General features: G+C 45.2%; 1 long non-coding RNA gene across 1 annotated transcript; it reads left to right on the top strand.

The window, feature by feature from the left end:
* The first annotated feature begins 6 nt into the window (after positions 1-6).
* Positions 7-13,106, top strand: LOC128916042 (uncharacterized). Its single transcript, XR_008468833.1, has 3 exons — positions 7-86; positions 3,874-3,967; positions 13,012-13,106. It is a non-coding gene; the product is annotated as an uncharacterized LOC128916042 (long non-coding RNA).
* Positions 13,107-15,449: the final 2,343 nt, after the last annotated feature.

Below are 15,449 nucleotides of genomic sequence, written 5' to 3' on the forward strand. Positions count from 1 at the left end.
ACCGCCCGCCCGCCGCCACCGGAAGTGCCAGTGGCAACAGCATCCGGGTCACGGAGTGACGGCAGGAGGCGGCGGGGCCACGCCGGGTAGGGAGGGACGGTGGCCGGGAGGGGTCAGTTTTCCCGCCTGCGCGCGGCGGCCTGTCGCGGAGGGCGGGGGGGGGAAGGCGGCGCGCGCGGCCCCCGTTCCCGACAATTCTCCTGAGGGAGCGCGGCGGGGTGGAGCGCAATTAGAGCGCAATTAGCAAAGGGATGAGGCCGCTGGAAGCGGGGAGTGCGCTCTGCCGGAGTGGCACCGTGTTCTTGGTGTCCTTCAGTGGCGCCGGGCAGGCTTTTGGCCCGGCTTTCCACAGCTTTCCCGCTTTTTTTCCACTTTTCCTCCCTCCTGGGAGCAGCAGGTACAGGCCTGGCCCTTTTCCCTTGTGAGGCAGGCGAAGCTCTGCTCTTTGGCTCCGGTACCACCAGCCCACCGATGCGGCTAGTCCCAAGGATGGGGCAGATGAAATGGCAACCTGAAGTTCAGATCCAGCTGGAAATCCAAGCGATCTCGGTGCTGCTGGACTAAATTGGTGGTTGTTTCACAGCCGGTTGGTTGCAAGGCCAGCACTGTGCTGACACCTCGGCACAACAGCCACCAGAGATCCTCAGGCAACGTGGCCTTGACCCGGCTGTAACAGCCTGTCCAAATACTTGCGGGATCTTTGGGTCCCAGCACTTGTTTACCAACATTTCTCACTCAGCTTTGAAGAATGAAAGTTTCCATACATGACAAACTAATTGTTTTCTCACCTTATAGGGCTCAACCCATAACCATCTTCCTTTGAACCTTTTGGAAAGTGGGATATTGTGCAGCTATCGCTTTAACGCATTTTTCAAATTAGGCATTTTGGCTTTTTTTTTCCTATTCATGCCTATTTCTGTGTTTTACACCATGACTTCTAACTTTAGAAAAATGTAAACCACATCTATCTCGTGTCTTCTCAGATCTCGTAGGAGCAGAATAAAGGCTCCTCTCGTCTAGTGAGTCGTTAATAAAAACCATAAAGCAGTGATATGGCAGCCAGTATTAAATCTGCAACCAGTTATTTATTCTTCTGAAGCCATTTATGTGCTCTGCTAGAGTTTATGTGCAATAATTGGTGGCAAACTGTTCTGCGTCAAACACTGCGCAGCTTCATCCGACCCGTGTACTTTTCCAAAGCTCTGTACTTTTAACCAGGTCAATATACAACTGCTAGAATTTTGTTGGAATTATCGCCTAGCCAAGTATTTGAGGAAAAAAAAAAAAAAAAAAGGCTGATTGGCTTTACAGGATTAATGAACAACTGAAAAAAATAAGAGAACAAAACTTGAAGGAAAGCAGCCATTTCCCTCATCATTCACGGAGGAGTTTCTCACATCATGCATGCTGTCAATGGCGTTAAAAACTCACGCTCTTTCCTAAATTGGGCATTTTGGCTCTTCCATGGACATACGGCTTTATCTCGGAAAAATGATATTCACAGCATGTAAATTATTTTAACTATGCTGTAATAGTAATTTGAGGACGAGAGGAAGCTGCTATGTAGCCGTATCTATCGCTACAAAGGAGGACCTGCTGTGTCAGGAGGTGAAGGGACTCTTCCCCCAGGACACTTTATGCATCATTACCTCAAGAAATGAAAGGCAGCGATGGAGATTACACAGGGATCTCCCTCTTCATTTCCCTGATAAAGTACAAGGGCCCCTTTGAAGGAGTTCAAAAGACAGCCAGGCGCACTGAACTACCGCAGGTACCAGCGTTTATTTTTGAAGAATTGACTTCAGAGTCGGCTTAAATAAATGAGAAATCATAGCAGATATTAGTTTCATCCATCTCCAGCTCCCTCATCTGCAAAGCCTTCCGAGGCTCAATCCCTTCTCCTATTCAGTCAGCATAATGTTGTCAGGCAAGTGATATGGGGCTGTGGTGTCTTTTCCTGGTGTGATTTGCTATCATCCCTGTGTCAGCCCTCAAACAGCACCAGTTTCCAAGAGGCTTTGGTGGCATCAGCCCCTGAAATGAAAGCTGTGTGAAACTGAGACAGCGTGGCAGCGAGGAGGAGAGCGCTGCCAAGAACTTCATGGGGTCATTTTCACAGTGGAGGGCTTAAAAAAACCCCGACGGGACCTACTCTGAGCCTGGTCGATGGTGAGGGAGGTGTGCAGGTCAGGTGGACCTGTTGTTACTTCTAGTCACCGGGGACAGTTTTCATTCGTCATTCTAAGTCATTTTAAACCTCCCTGAGATTCGCTAGGACACTACACTGGTGACCGTGGGGTCACACATTCCTTTGAGAGTAAAAACACACTGAACTAGTTCCTTTGTGGCTCCGCGCACATCTGCTACAGCTCCCATTTCACCCCGCCGTCCGCGGTCTTTCTGCTGATAATAACCGCAACAGCATGATAGAGCAGCAGTCGGAGGACTGGAGACAAAGAAGAAGCATCTGTCTGTCTGTAGAAGGGTAAAGGAGCCCCTTTTCCCTCAGAAATGTTGCAATAAAGATGTTACTATTTTTAAAATGGCACCAGTGGAAAAGAAAAACGGGATTTGTTATATTTCTGATGAATTCTGGTATGTTTGGGAGCTGTTTGCAAGAACGAACATCAGGGATCTCAGAAATGTTAACATTTTCAATGTTTCTAATTATATACACAGGTTTTGGGAGGGTGGGGGTTACAAAACAACAAAACTTTGGCTCTTAAATGTGGCTGTCTTTATCGCACAGGTAACCCACAGCACAAAATTATCGGACAAAGAAAAGGGACCAAAAGGGATATAGCTGATTTAGGTAGCAAAACGTTATCTTCTTCTTTTATCCAAAACAAAGCAGCCGTTAGTCCGAGAGAGTTACTCTACCAGGCTCTCATTTAATCTTCCAGGATCATAAAAAATTCAGTTTCTACGTGAGGCTGCTATAGCCACACATAGTACTTGGGTTGTCTGCGTTTATAAAACAGAACCCGCTTCTCTTCTTTGAAATTGCTTTGGTTTCTGAGTCGCCATCTGACCACATCTGCTCAACAGCAGTCAAACTGGCACGTATTTTACAGTAGGTGAAATACGTTTCTTTCTAAAAGGTTACATAAACCATTTTCAAGACATTTATTCAGTTTTTCCTAAACAATAAAAAGGGAGCAATGATTCATATTACTTCTCTATTCTAGTTATTTCAATCAGATTGTTAGCAAGGCTTGGAGGTGACCTTCGTATTTTAAACTAAAATTTAATCTCTACGCAGTTTTCAACTAAATGAGGTATAAAAGTATTATATGTTAGGTGATGAAAATAATGAAAGCTATGAGAAGAGGCACAGTTAAAAAGACTGTCTACAGAGAGTTTATGAAGGAGAAAAGAAACCTAGTGATACATTTATGGAAAATAATGAACAGTACAGAACAGGCTAGGCAAGCACTCCCATTTCTTCTTTATTGCCGATAAAGGAAAGGGGATAGCTTTTGAAATTGAAAATTCTCATTTCATTCAGATTTGGACAGTGAATTTGAAGCATAACCATTCAAAGCTCACAGGAAGAAATACCTCCAGCTTTGCTGCCAGTTGGTCACAGAGCAGCACAGTCCATCAGCCAGTATCCAAAACCCACTAAAACTTCCCATGGATAATACATCCCTCTATAAAACTGTGTTGGGATAAACAAATAGGAGCTAAACGACTTCCAGTTTAAAGAATAAACTCACCACTAGCTAAAGATGAGGAAAAGTTCCCTGAGGCCCTGTGTCACTGTAAGAGTCTATTAGAGAGGGTTGAATACACTGCTGGTGGCTATTAAAGGCAGTGTCTTGACTAGAGTCATGAATATATTTTCTTTAAAAAAACATTTTTCTTTCCCAGGAACATCAGGAATAGCGTGTCGTCATTCCTGTTTTAGCTGGAGTTCTCCCCAGAGAGCCTCAAGAAACAGATCCTGAGTTTTCTCCCACTATCCGTAAGTTGTGTTTTCTCCCACTATCTGTAAGTTGTGGAGCTCTGAGATGCTGCATGGTCTTTCTGTGGCACACTCTGTGACAGCACCCAGGCCCTAAGGCAGCTGCGGAAAGACCAGCCCTGCAGAAAGCAGGCAGCAGAAAGCAGAAGGCAGGCGTCCCTGGCAGTGCAGCATCTCCACAACCCCTTCCAGAGCAGGCAAGACTGCCAGCCAGCGCAGGGGCAGGCCATGCCGGTACGACGGCTCTGCGCTCTGACAAGAGCAGCGCTTGCGTGAGAGGAGGGAATCATTATCTTCGTGGTAGTAAATGAGAGTACAAGCCAGAGCTGGCGCAGAGCTGCGCGCTGGGCTTGACAGCCCATCCCCAAAAGGCGTGTGAATTCTGTCCTTCCTGCCGATTGCAGCTGCAGAAGTGTTGTTATTTTCCAGTGTTCGTGCTGTGCTGCTCTCTCTGACAGGACTTATTCCTTTATTTCATTACAGTTTTGTTAAGTAGCATGTAACATTTTTCTGAAATCAATCAAGATAACTGCGTCCTTTCTTTAATGAATATGTTAATGATTTTGATCCATGTTGGGTTTTTTTCCGTTGTTCCCAAAGCAGTGTGTTTGCTCAGATCCTTTCACAGCTTGTGAAGTTCAGAAATGTGTTTCACAGAATGGTAAATACATTCATTAGTAAGGAGCTGCCCCTGATGAAGGCATCACCTTATGAAATTAGAGTGTCCTTTGTGCCGAGCCTGTTAAGTGTGACAACCTTGACTTGGTCTATGTGGTTCGTGAAGGAAAAGCTACTCAAAGACTTGGCATTTGGGGTTGCAGCTCTAATGTTACACTTTACCAGCAGCAGTAGTGAAACCTATTCAACAGCGGTAATGGGGTATGTGATGTGAGGTGGGTAAACACTGCTTCTTGCTCCCTGTTTTAATGATGAAAAAAATGAAGTGCAAAGAGATGAAAAAGAATACCTGAAGAAAAGAATACTTGATATCTCACAAACCCACTGAAGTCACTCACTGTTTGACACAGATCATTAATTCTAACCCCACCTCAGTCAGTTTGGGGGGAAAAGAAAAAGCAGTTCCAGGTTAACAAACAGGGAATGACCGTACAACAATGAAATTTGTAAAGCTTTCTGCACCTGTATCCTACAGCTTTCTGCACACCTGCATCCCTGAGAGTTCAGAACAGTGATGCATGACTTTTGAGATGCCCTAGAATATTCTCAACTCAAGACTGGTGAACTGGATCCAGATAAACATCTGTTCCTATCCCCATGAAATGTCACCTTTCAGCACGGCTGCCCATAGCCACAGCTGTCACCAAAACAGCAGGACTCCAGGGTGGCCTCGCGCCGTAACGTAATTCTTTCTCAGAAATGCACAGCCAGCGAGGAAAGGGAGTCTTCAAGTCAAGGTCTTGGCCCATATTTTCTGGCTGAGACTATATAAAGTCTTTGTCTACAATGCAGACAAAAAGACCCATATGTCATGCACAGGGCTGTTAATTATCTAGCATGGGTAGGGATGGCTGCAGCAGCAAGCTCCTCTGAAGGCGCTGGGTAAGATTCCTCAGGAAGACCGAGCCTCACGGTGTCACAGCAGGGCTGGTCCTCCCCGCTGCTAGATTAAAGCTTACTCAGAAGGTTGACAGAAGTTATGTCCACATTTTTCACTGCAGTGTGGACGTACAGTAAAAGGCAGCACACTGCCAGGATTGAAAGCAAGAGCCAACAGCTTCTCTCCTGGCACAGCACAGCGGGTCGCCTGCAAGAAAGGGTAAAGCTTGACTGGGTGGGAGACAGGAGAGCCTTCTCAGAGCTGAGCTGGGATTGCAAAATGAGCTCCCTCAGGAATAATCTCCACTAATTTCTGGTCCCAAAGCAGTGAGGCGCTTTTTTCGATCTTGCCTCCTGGAAGATAATTAAATACATTTTTTTTTAAAAGATAGCCACCAGAACAAGACACTCCTTGCACTTACGTCTTCCCCTGGAGATACAATGGGAGAAGGAACCACAGGAGAGATGTGAATCACTTAGTGCTATATTGGAAAGAGCTCAGATACTGATACAGCTAGTCTGGGATATACAGAGTACACGTGAATCCTCCAGAGTCTCGCTCGTTCTCCTGCTCTGCAGCGTGTATGAAAAAAACAAATCTCTGGTTTGCTACCTCTGGTGTCACCTTTGAGGTACGTCTGGGATGCTGACAGCATGTACCACTGCGGGACCTTCAGTAGCATGGCCAGGAAGGAAATCCTCCAGCTTCTCCTTCAGTGGTAGCTGATGGCTTACGCCACACTGGTGCTCTGTGACAAGTACTGAAGTGCCCAGCAAGGAGGCAGTTTTCTTGAATACAAAAAGCAGCTCCGACTGTCAAATACAAAAGGTGTGATCCTAATCTGGTTTCAAACAGAGCAACTGAGTGGAGAATCAAGGACGCTGACATGTTTTTATAGTGGCGTTCAGAGCAGCTGCATCTCCTGGTGTTTCGAACAGGATAATACCATTACTGAATGCAATACTGTTAATCTTGTCTCCACTCTTTCCACCGAAGGGGAAAACATCAAAGCTTTTAACATCTTTAACACCTCACAAGAAAGCTGATGAGGGACTTTTTTAGGGTGTCGGGTAATGGTAGGACTAGAGGGAATGGATTAAAACTAGAGATGGGACGATTCAGACTGGACATTAGGAAGAAGTTCTTCCCCATGAGGGTGGTGAGACACTGGAACAGGTTGCCCAGAGAGGTGGTGGAAGCCCCATCCCTGGAAGTTTTTAAGGCCAGGCTGGACGGGGCTCTGAGCAACCTGATCTAGTGGGAGATGTCCCTGCCCATGGCAGGGGCGTTGGAACTAGATGATCTTTAAGGTCCCTTCCAACCCTAACAATTCTATGATTCTGTGAATCTATGATCTGCACCTCTTACCTGGAATCTGTTTACTGTCACTCTCCTCTCCCCTCCCTGTTCCCTAGTCCGTTTTGAGCTGAAACCCTTGCCTTATCACATTCAGCAGTTGTCTGTTGATTACAAGAATTAAAATAACTTCGAGCTGTGGCTTGGCTTGCAAGGACAGAGCATTTCTAAATGTCTGCAAGTCTCTGGCAAGCAGAACTGGGTGCCAGCTTCTCTTTTCATACGATACCTGGGAGTGACTTGGCACATTCATCACTCCGGAGGGTCCCTGAGCAGACCCTTAGCAGCACAGTTCCCATGCAGAGACACAGTCAGGCTGCTCCAGTGTCTTATGGCGGTTTTGTGGACTGTAAAGTAGGATGATATCCAGGCATGAAGTCATATCCCCATGCTTCTTTCTAAAAAGTGCTGGCTTGTTTATACAATCCCCTCTGATAATATACCACTGGAAAGTCCCAGACAAAATCATTTCTTTGTCACACTGTAGGGGCTGCACCTGTTTGTTGTTGCCAAAAAGCATCTATCTCGTATTTATTAGCACAAGCACATGGGAATAGAAGGAATGAGCTCTGTATGGCGTTGTGCTAACCATGAAACTCAAGAAGTCCTGACTATTACAAAAGGGCTACAAACATCCAAGAGACAGTTTATTAATACAACAGGTTGAGCTAACCAAATGTCCACAGTACAATAGAGATAATTTTAAAATCAAAATAGACTGATAAAAGAGTGCATATCCTTGCAACTCTGGATTGAAAACATCAAATCTGCTCTGAGTTACAACCACTGCAACAACAAGGATATATTAAATTCTGTTTAGAAACCTCATTTTTAACTTGCTTGTATAAATCACCAGTCACCTGAATGTATAATTGAAGAATTTTTGCCACAGAAGTGGCATTCCAGTTTTTGAATGAGCACAGTGAAAGGTGTGCATGTGAGGAAGGAGGTTATTCATTTATTTCTCCTAAGATGGTGTAGGGTATCAGAAATAGCAAAATACATGGGGGCATGACCAGACCTGATGAGAAGACTGTAACAAAGGGGAAATATATGCTGAGAAACAGAAAGCAGCTTCTCAGAGTAGGATCCATTCATCTGTGGAATGGCCCTATAAGGAACTGTGGGGAACCCATGACTTGAAACAGGACTTGAAGAGACAAAACGGTAACGAGTGCACTGGAGGGAACAAGGAGATTCTGACCCAGCGCTTCTGTTTTACAGGACTCTTGTGTGGCTGGTGCCATACCCGTTAGTGCTTGTTAATGAGAAGTCTCAGCCAGAGCTCAGACTTGTGATTTGTCTTTAATAGCGGAGAAGTAGGTTAAAAATTCCAGGGGGGGACACACAGGAGCCTCTAAGGAAAAAGAGAAGAAGGGGCTGCTAAAATGTGCATAACAGCTGACTTCTTTTGGGGTGTCCTGTGGCGAAGAGTAACTTTAAGATTCAGTTCCCTAGAAAGCCAATTACCCCATGGCTCCAAAATTCAAGAAGTGCCAATGGGGTAGAAAGCCCCACTGAACTTTTAAACCACGTGATGAATTTCAGCAAAACTTTGCAGAGGGGTCAGGGTCTCCACGATGTTGTATTTGAAAAGTTTTGTGCAGGAACACAGCAGGTAGAACGTACCACTTGTGCGAGCTGACACATTGTTAGACACCAGAGAGACAGGCAGCAGGCATAAGGCCACTAGGAAGCCCATCTTTCCTCGTTCTGTGGCTCACTGAACTACTTGCAAATATATTTGTTGTGAGTTGCAACTCACGCTTCCACAAGAAGCATCTGAAACACTTCCCAAGTAGACTCCTGCCTCTGGGGAACATGAGCCACTTTGAGACCCTTGAATAAAAGCGTTGCAAGTGTGCGGGGGGGAAGTATTTTTTAAAAAAAGAAAAAAGAGAAATAAATGTCTCTACTAATAATCGATGCAACATGGACCGCAGATTAGTGAAGACATGACCTGATCATAAAAGCCATGACAGCAGGTTGCTTTCTAGCTTTCTAATCTGGCTGTGATAGATGTTCTGCCTCAGGAGGTCACCTCCACGCTGCTCCTAAATTTAATTTTTTGTCTTGCTAATTTCTGGGGTATGCACACAATATTGTAAATTTGCTTTGAAGTTAGGGTGCCCCATCCTTCTCTTCAGGCTCTTTACTGATGCTGCAGCCCAGAGATTGTCATCTTCCAAAGGGGTTTCATCAGAGGAAGCTCCCTCTTCCAATTGTACATCTTAGCAATCATCAGGGAGAGAAGCACAAGACAGCACAAGACAACAGTGAGAACTGGCTAAAAATTGCTTTTTTTAAATTAGCTTCCTTGGAACAGAAAACAACTGTGTTGGTATTTCTTTTGAATCATTCTTGTCCAAACAATTCAGAAATGCTTATGAGCAGCGGAGCAAAGCCTGCGGGTCATCCTTCAGTCAATACTCATACTCCACATTGAAAGCAGTAGATGCTGCTGAAAAATTCCAGGCACTGTCACCATTAAAAACCCTCCCACACCTGGATTCACGAATGATTACTTTTTTGAGAGTCTGGAATAAATATTTACCCCTGAGGATTCAAAATTTGGTTTTCTCTGAGTATTTAACAGCACTTCCCAAGTAAGGTCTGCCTCCTTAATACACAACTGATGGAAACATAATTATTGTAAGATGAGTACAATTATAATGCTTTTTACTGCAGTAGCGCTATTCAGCTGGCACATACGACACGTTTTACAAGCCTCTGGGTGCTGCACTTGTCTTGTTTCAGAGAAGGGGAAAGCAAGGCTCAGCACTTTAAGATCAGCTCATCTAGGATTCGACAAAGCTGGAAGAAAGAACTAGCTGAAAGGGATTTTACTTTCTATCCACAGTACAAGGAAATACAATGTAAGTGCTGTTCTTCGAGGCAAAGTGGAAGAAGGGCAATTAAAGGTCCCCTGAACAGGGGATACCAGGGACAGTGAGAAGTCAGCACTGCCCTGTGTTGCTGGTCTGCTGGCAGAGCTGTTTGCTCGGGCACCTTGGCGGGGCTGGGGACTGCAACCTCTTCCACCAGTGCCACTGGATCCAAAAGTGGGCATTCATCCACAGCCTGAAGGTTCCCCGGGCCGGTTTGTAAATGAGAGGGGGTAAGGAAGTGACTGCTGTGCTCACAGCGGGGATGGGGAGTGTAGAAAGCTGGCAGGTAGCACAAGAAATAGTCCTGAGGTTGACACAGAGAGCGACACATTCGTGAGGCACCAGGTTCCTTGGGAAAGGCAAGTTTGGACATGATGGCTGTGGCCTCCTGCGCTTGTGTCCCCCTGTCGTAGAGAACAGGGCGACATATGTGCTCATGCTATGAATATACCCAGAGCTGCACACACGAGGCAACACTTAAAAGGTGCAAAACTCCTCATGACTGATGCAACTTGCAGGGAAACTTTTGCCTCATAGTTGTTTTCACCTGTGAGGGCTTGAATAATGCTGCAAAGTGCTGCTGCTTTTACCCATGTGGAAACAGCCGTTGATGAGTCAGAACATGGAAATAGCTCTGCTGACAGCGAAACAAAGACCCTGGTCTCCTGCCATAGTGTAGAGGCAGTCACTGTGTTTGGAATAGAGCAGTTCCCAATTATGCATTCCAGTATACAGAGCGATTGCTCAGAGAACCTAACATTTCTGCAGAACCTTTTTACCTCCTTCAGTCCTTTTGTTTACCTGCAAAACTACTGGCTGTTGAACACAGAAAGTCCAGAGGAGAGCAGCAAGAACAAACAGAGGTACAGCAAATGAGCCCTGTGAGGAAGGACTATAAAAAATGACTTGGTTTAGTCTGGAGGGGGTGGAAGAGATGCATGATAATACCCTTTAAATATGTAAAGGTGCAGTATAGAAGGTAATAAACCATTATCTGTGTCTGCCAGGAGACAAGTAATAGATTGCAGTAAGAGAGATTTATTGGTTAGACATTAGGAAGGGCTCAGAATAGACTGTGCAGGGAGTGGATGAAATCTCCATCACAGGAGCCTTAGAAGAGGTGAGACACCCAGCCTCAGGAATGTTTTAGCCAGAGCAGTTCCAATTCCCTTCCATTTATTTCCTACGATTTTTTGTTACACAATTCTTGTAGAATCATAGAATCATAGAATGGTTATGTTGGAAGGGACCTTAAAGATCATCTACTTCCAACCCCACTGCCATGGACACCTCCTACTAGACCAAATTGCTCCAAGCCCCATCCAACCTGGCCTTGAACATCTCCAGGGATGGGGCATCCACAGCTTCTCTGGACAACCTGTTCCAGTGCCTCACCACCCTCATAGTAAAAAATTTCTTCCTGATATCTAATCTAAATCTCCCCTCTCCAGTTTGAAGCCATTACCCCTCATCCTATCACTACATGCCTTTGTAAAAAGTCTGTATCCATTTTTCTTGTAGGCCCCCTTTAGATACTGGAAGGGGCTATAAGGTCTCCCTGGAGCCCTCTCTTCTCCAGGCTGAACACCCACAACTCTCTCAGCTTGTCTTCATAGGAGAGATGCTTCAGCCTTCTGATCATCTTCGTGGCCCTCCTGTGGGCCCTCTCCAACAGGTCCATGTCCTTCTTGTGCTGAGGACTCCAGAGCTGGACAGAGTACTCCAGGTGGGGTCTCACCAGAGCAGAGTAGAGGGGAAGAATCACTGCCCTCGACCTGCTGGCCACGCTTCTTTTGATGCAGCCCAGGATGCAGTTGACCTTCTGGGCTGCAAGTGCACGTTGCCAGCTCATGTTGAGCTTCTCATCAACCAACACCCCAAGTCCTTCTTCTCAGGGCGGTTCTCAATCCATTCTCAATCAATTATAGTGGATATATATTTTTTTTATACATATATATATACACACACGCTATAGGTATATAATCCATGATTAGAATACCCCAGAAAATCTCTCCGCTGTGTGAGAAATCTACGAGAAGTGCTTTAATAGCTGCATTTCAGAGAGAGAAGTTCTTGCAGGGCTGTTTCAGCTGCTTGGGCTGCAGTGAGATTAGCTCATGTCCTTTTAATGACATAATTACAAAGACCAAGATTCCAAGCAAACTATTGGGTATAACGACCCAGCTCTCACTGATTTAGCATGAAGCCAATTGGAATTTCACACAACGAAGGACTGCAGTGCCAGGCAGACCTTACAAAAACCAATGAACACTGTGCTTTAGTAGACATCTTCGCCACCGTAGCAATCTCGTGTTATTGCACTCCTTGAAGCAACAGACAATTTCAATCAGTTCTTGCCATGCTAGTTTTGCTATCTTAGCTTTACTTAATTGGGTATTGCAGGGTTGTCTCGGAGAGTTGAGATCTGCACTTTGAAACCACTAGATTCTTTTATCTAACCTAGGAAAGAGAAATGGGATTTCACATAGCAAAGTTGTCAGTAACAAAACTGGACCAAAAATGCTGAACCACTGCATAAATGCATTAGCTGAGGTCCACTTACACAGCCATCTGCTGAGTTCAACCTTGCAGATTAGCTCCCAGCAACTGAAGCCCTAAATTATTGTTTTAATAATCATGTCTGAACTCCTGTCTGAAGTCAACTGCCACTGCAGTAAGCAAGTCAGATTTTACTCTGGACTCGTTGCCTGGGTTTGCTATCACTGTGCGTACATTCACCAAGCCCTCAGGTTTGACTGCCTCCTCCCCAGTTTTCACATGCGGATCGCTTGCTGATTCCTCTTTTGAAGGTTTTGTTTCTGATGCTCAAATCTTGGCTGACAGGAGTGCAACCGTGCTGTGTGCTGATTGCAGCTGGCAGGTGGATTAGAGCACATTCAGATGGCTGTGAAATGCCTCTGTGAGACAGAAATGGCAGAACAACGGATTATTTCACCATGAAGAGCCCAGAAACTGATGCAGACAGTCACGTTGAGGAGACAAGCTGAGGAGCATGCAGACATAAAGCACTTTTTGCTTCCACGAGACCCAAGAGATCTTCCCAGCTCAAAGTTTTGGGGATCTGCTGCCAGTTCCCTTCCTCCTCACCTAAGCCGGTTGATTTCTCTGAGGTGCAGGATGTTCTCAAATTCTTCCAAAATATGTGGGAGCGACAGTTGCCAAGTAACAAAAACTTGTCACTTTTCCTGAAAAGCACAATTCCTCCTTTTTCTGTTTTGTAGAACGGACAGATGAAGCTGTGATTTAGGATGCCAGTGTGGGATCAGGATCACTTGAACTCCAGACTTGCCCCTGGACAAATCTGTTGGATACAGAGTTCAAGGTGAGGTAGGGATCCGAATGCCCTTGTGGCTCTCATCTTCAAAAACAAAACTGGGGATGCATGTCATGATTCACTGAACGGACTCAGTGACCAGTGTAATGAGATTTCATTGAGAATACAGGGGTGCTGCAGCCAAAGAGAGGCAGTTTGACATTTTATCAAGAGGTGTCCTTCCCCCACACATACTTAAAAGCACTTACATGGCTGATCTCAAGCAAGGTTGGAACAAAGCTGATAGATCCCACTCCTTCACAGGAATTATGGGCAAAATTCAGCCCGTTGTGATATTTGTGGAACTAGAGGAGGTGCACAGAAGAGCAAAGAAGATAATCAGGGATGAAGAAGCTGCCTTAGGAGAAGATGTGACTTGAGCTAGGAAAGGAGAAAGCTGGAGGAGGAGGATAGCATCAAGATTTACAAAATGAAAAAGGCACTGGGTAAGCACTGGTGCAGCTACTATTCAGCAAGTCCCACAGTACTGGGAGCAGAGAGCATTTGCTGAAACTAGTAGGGGATTGGTTTTAAGAGACAAAAGAAGCTACCTTTTTACACCATGGGGAGTGAAATTCTGGAACTAGCAGCCACAGGAGGCTGTGGAATCAGACAGAATTGTCAGAGTCAGGGAAAGATTAGACAAAATCAGAAACAAAAAGTCTAGAAATGGATACTAAATGGTCTAGAGGGCGATGTCCTCTCTAACATCTCTAATACAACAGTTGTGGTTGCTGCGAAGGGTATTAGGGGAATGGACCACTAAAGTGGCCAAGTTAGCATGATTTCCCTAAGCAGCATCTTTTATTGCCTCAATATAAGACAGAATACTGGACATGATGGATCCAGGTTCACTACTGTTTCTTACTTGTCTCTAGTTTGATAGAGGCTCTGTTCTTCCTGCACTATGGCAGAGTTCATTCCCCTTTTAATGTTACTCATCCTGGTCCCAATAGAGCCAACAATCTACCCCGTGTTCCATAAAGAACTGTATTAACCTCCAGATTTCATCCAGGGGCTCATCCTCTCCTGAATATCTTGAAATCCTGTTCTGTGACCTATTTTCCTTCGTCCTTACGTGCAGCAGAAAGGAGAAGCACCTTGTAGCTGAGCTTTCTGTGCATCCTGAAGACGAACAGTGTCTGAAGGTTTGTGACACATTAGCAGAGTGACACGGTCACAACTCCATGCTTGTGCACTTCAATAAGCTGGTTATAAACAAAAGGGTTTCTCCTCTAATGTTCACAGTCTTTGCTACCACACTGGAGAGGACTGAACTAATGAAGATCTCCTCCTGTGAGCTCCATGAGGCATCCGCACTATTCCTTCTGTACTCATTACACTGAGCAGAACATAGACCAGAAAAAGCATTCTTTGCTGGCTATAAATCATGAGTGACACTAAGGTATTGCTATTAGCAGCAGAAAAATGCTTTCCTCCCACAACCTCGTTCAGCCCCATATACATGCAACACTTTGGCACAGGGTGCTGAGTTGTCTGGCTAGAAAATTAAATAGAGGTTGTGTTGTCTGAAGATAAATTGGTACCTCCCTCGGTGTGTGTGAGTGACTTTGTCTTCTTCTGATTTGTCTTTTAACTTACAAAACACTGAGACTAGAGATAACGATGAGCTTTAAAAACGTAGCCTTCTTCCCCTCTCAGGCCCTCCTGAACAAATCCCTTCTCTGAAATGAGCTCAAAGAGAAGATAAACGTTCTGGCAGTAATATGCAATATTATTTTTGGCACTTGAAGAATCTCAAGCTAGATAAGGGAAAACTGAAAGGAAGACAAAGCCCTGTTATTTTCAAATGCAAGGGACCAAATTCTGCTCACCGATGTGAACCCAGAATCCTATCTTTTTTCTGGATTGTGGCAGTAATTCCTGATTTTCACCAGGGCAGCTGATTCTGAGGCCTTATTTAAAACCAAGCACATTCAGAGACCCTGGTGAAATCACACAATAACAGAGCCGAAAGGCAAAGGCATGCAAAGAAAGCGCCAACTCCACAACTCCTGCCCAGACAAAGGCTAATTTGGTTTCAGACCATGTTAGCTGTAACAATGATAAGATTAACACCTGATATCAAGGGAAACGCTGAGCTGTCTGTGACCTCCTTCCGCAGAACAGCTCTCCAGCCCCTCTTATTAGCATATGTTAGAGGAACTGCTTCTCTCCTGGTCTAGTATGTATTTCCCTACAGAGCCTTTGTGAAAAGCTCAGAGCAATGTTTCTGCCGATACATTTGTGGGCATATTGAATAAAACATGTGCCATTTGACATTGTTCGCTTGGGCTGCCACGGGTAACGGGAGAGGGCACATGTTACTGCAGGGCAGAGAGCCAC

The sequence above is a fragment of the Rissa tridactyla genome, chromosome 11, assembly GCF_028500815.1.
Source record: "Rissa tridactyla isolate bRisTri1 chromosome 11, bRisTri1.patW.cur.20221130, whole genome shotgun sequence".
NCBI classification, from domain to species: Eukaryota; Metazoa; Chordata; class Aves; order Charadriiformes; family Laridae; genus Rissa; species Rissa tridactyla.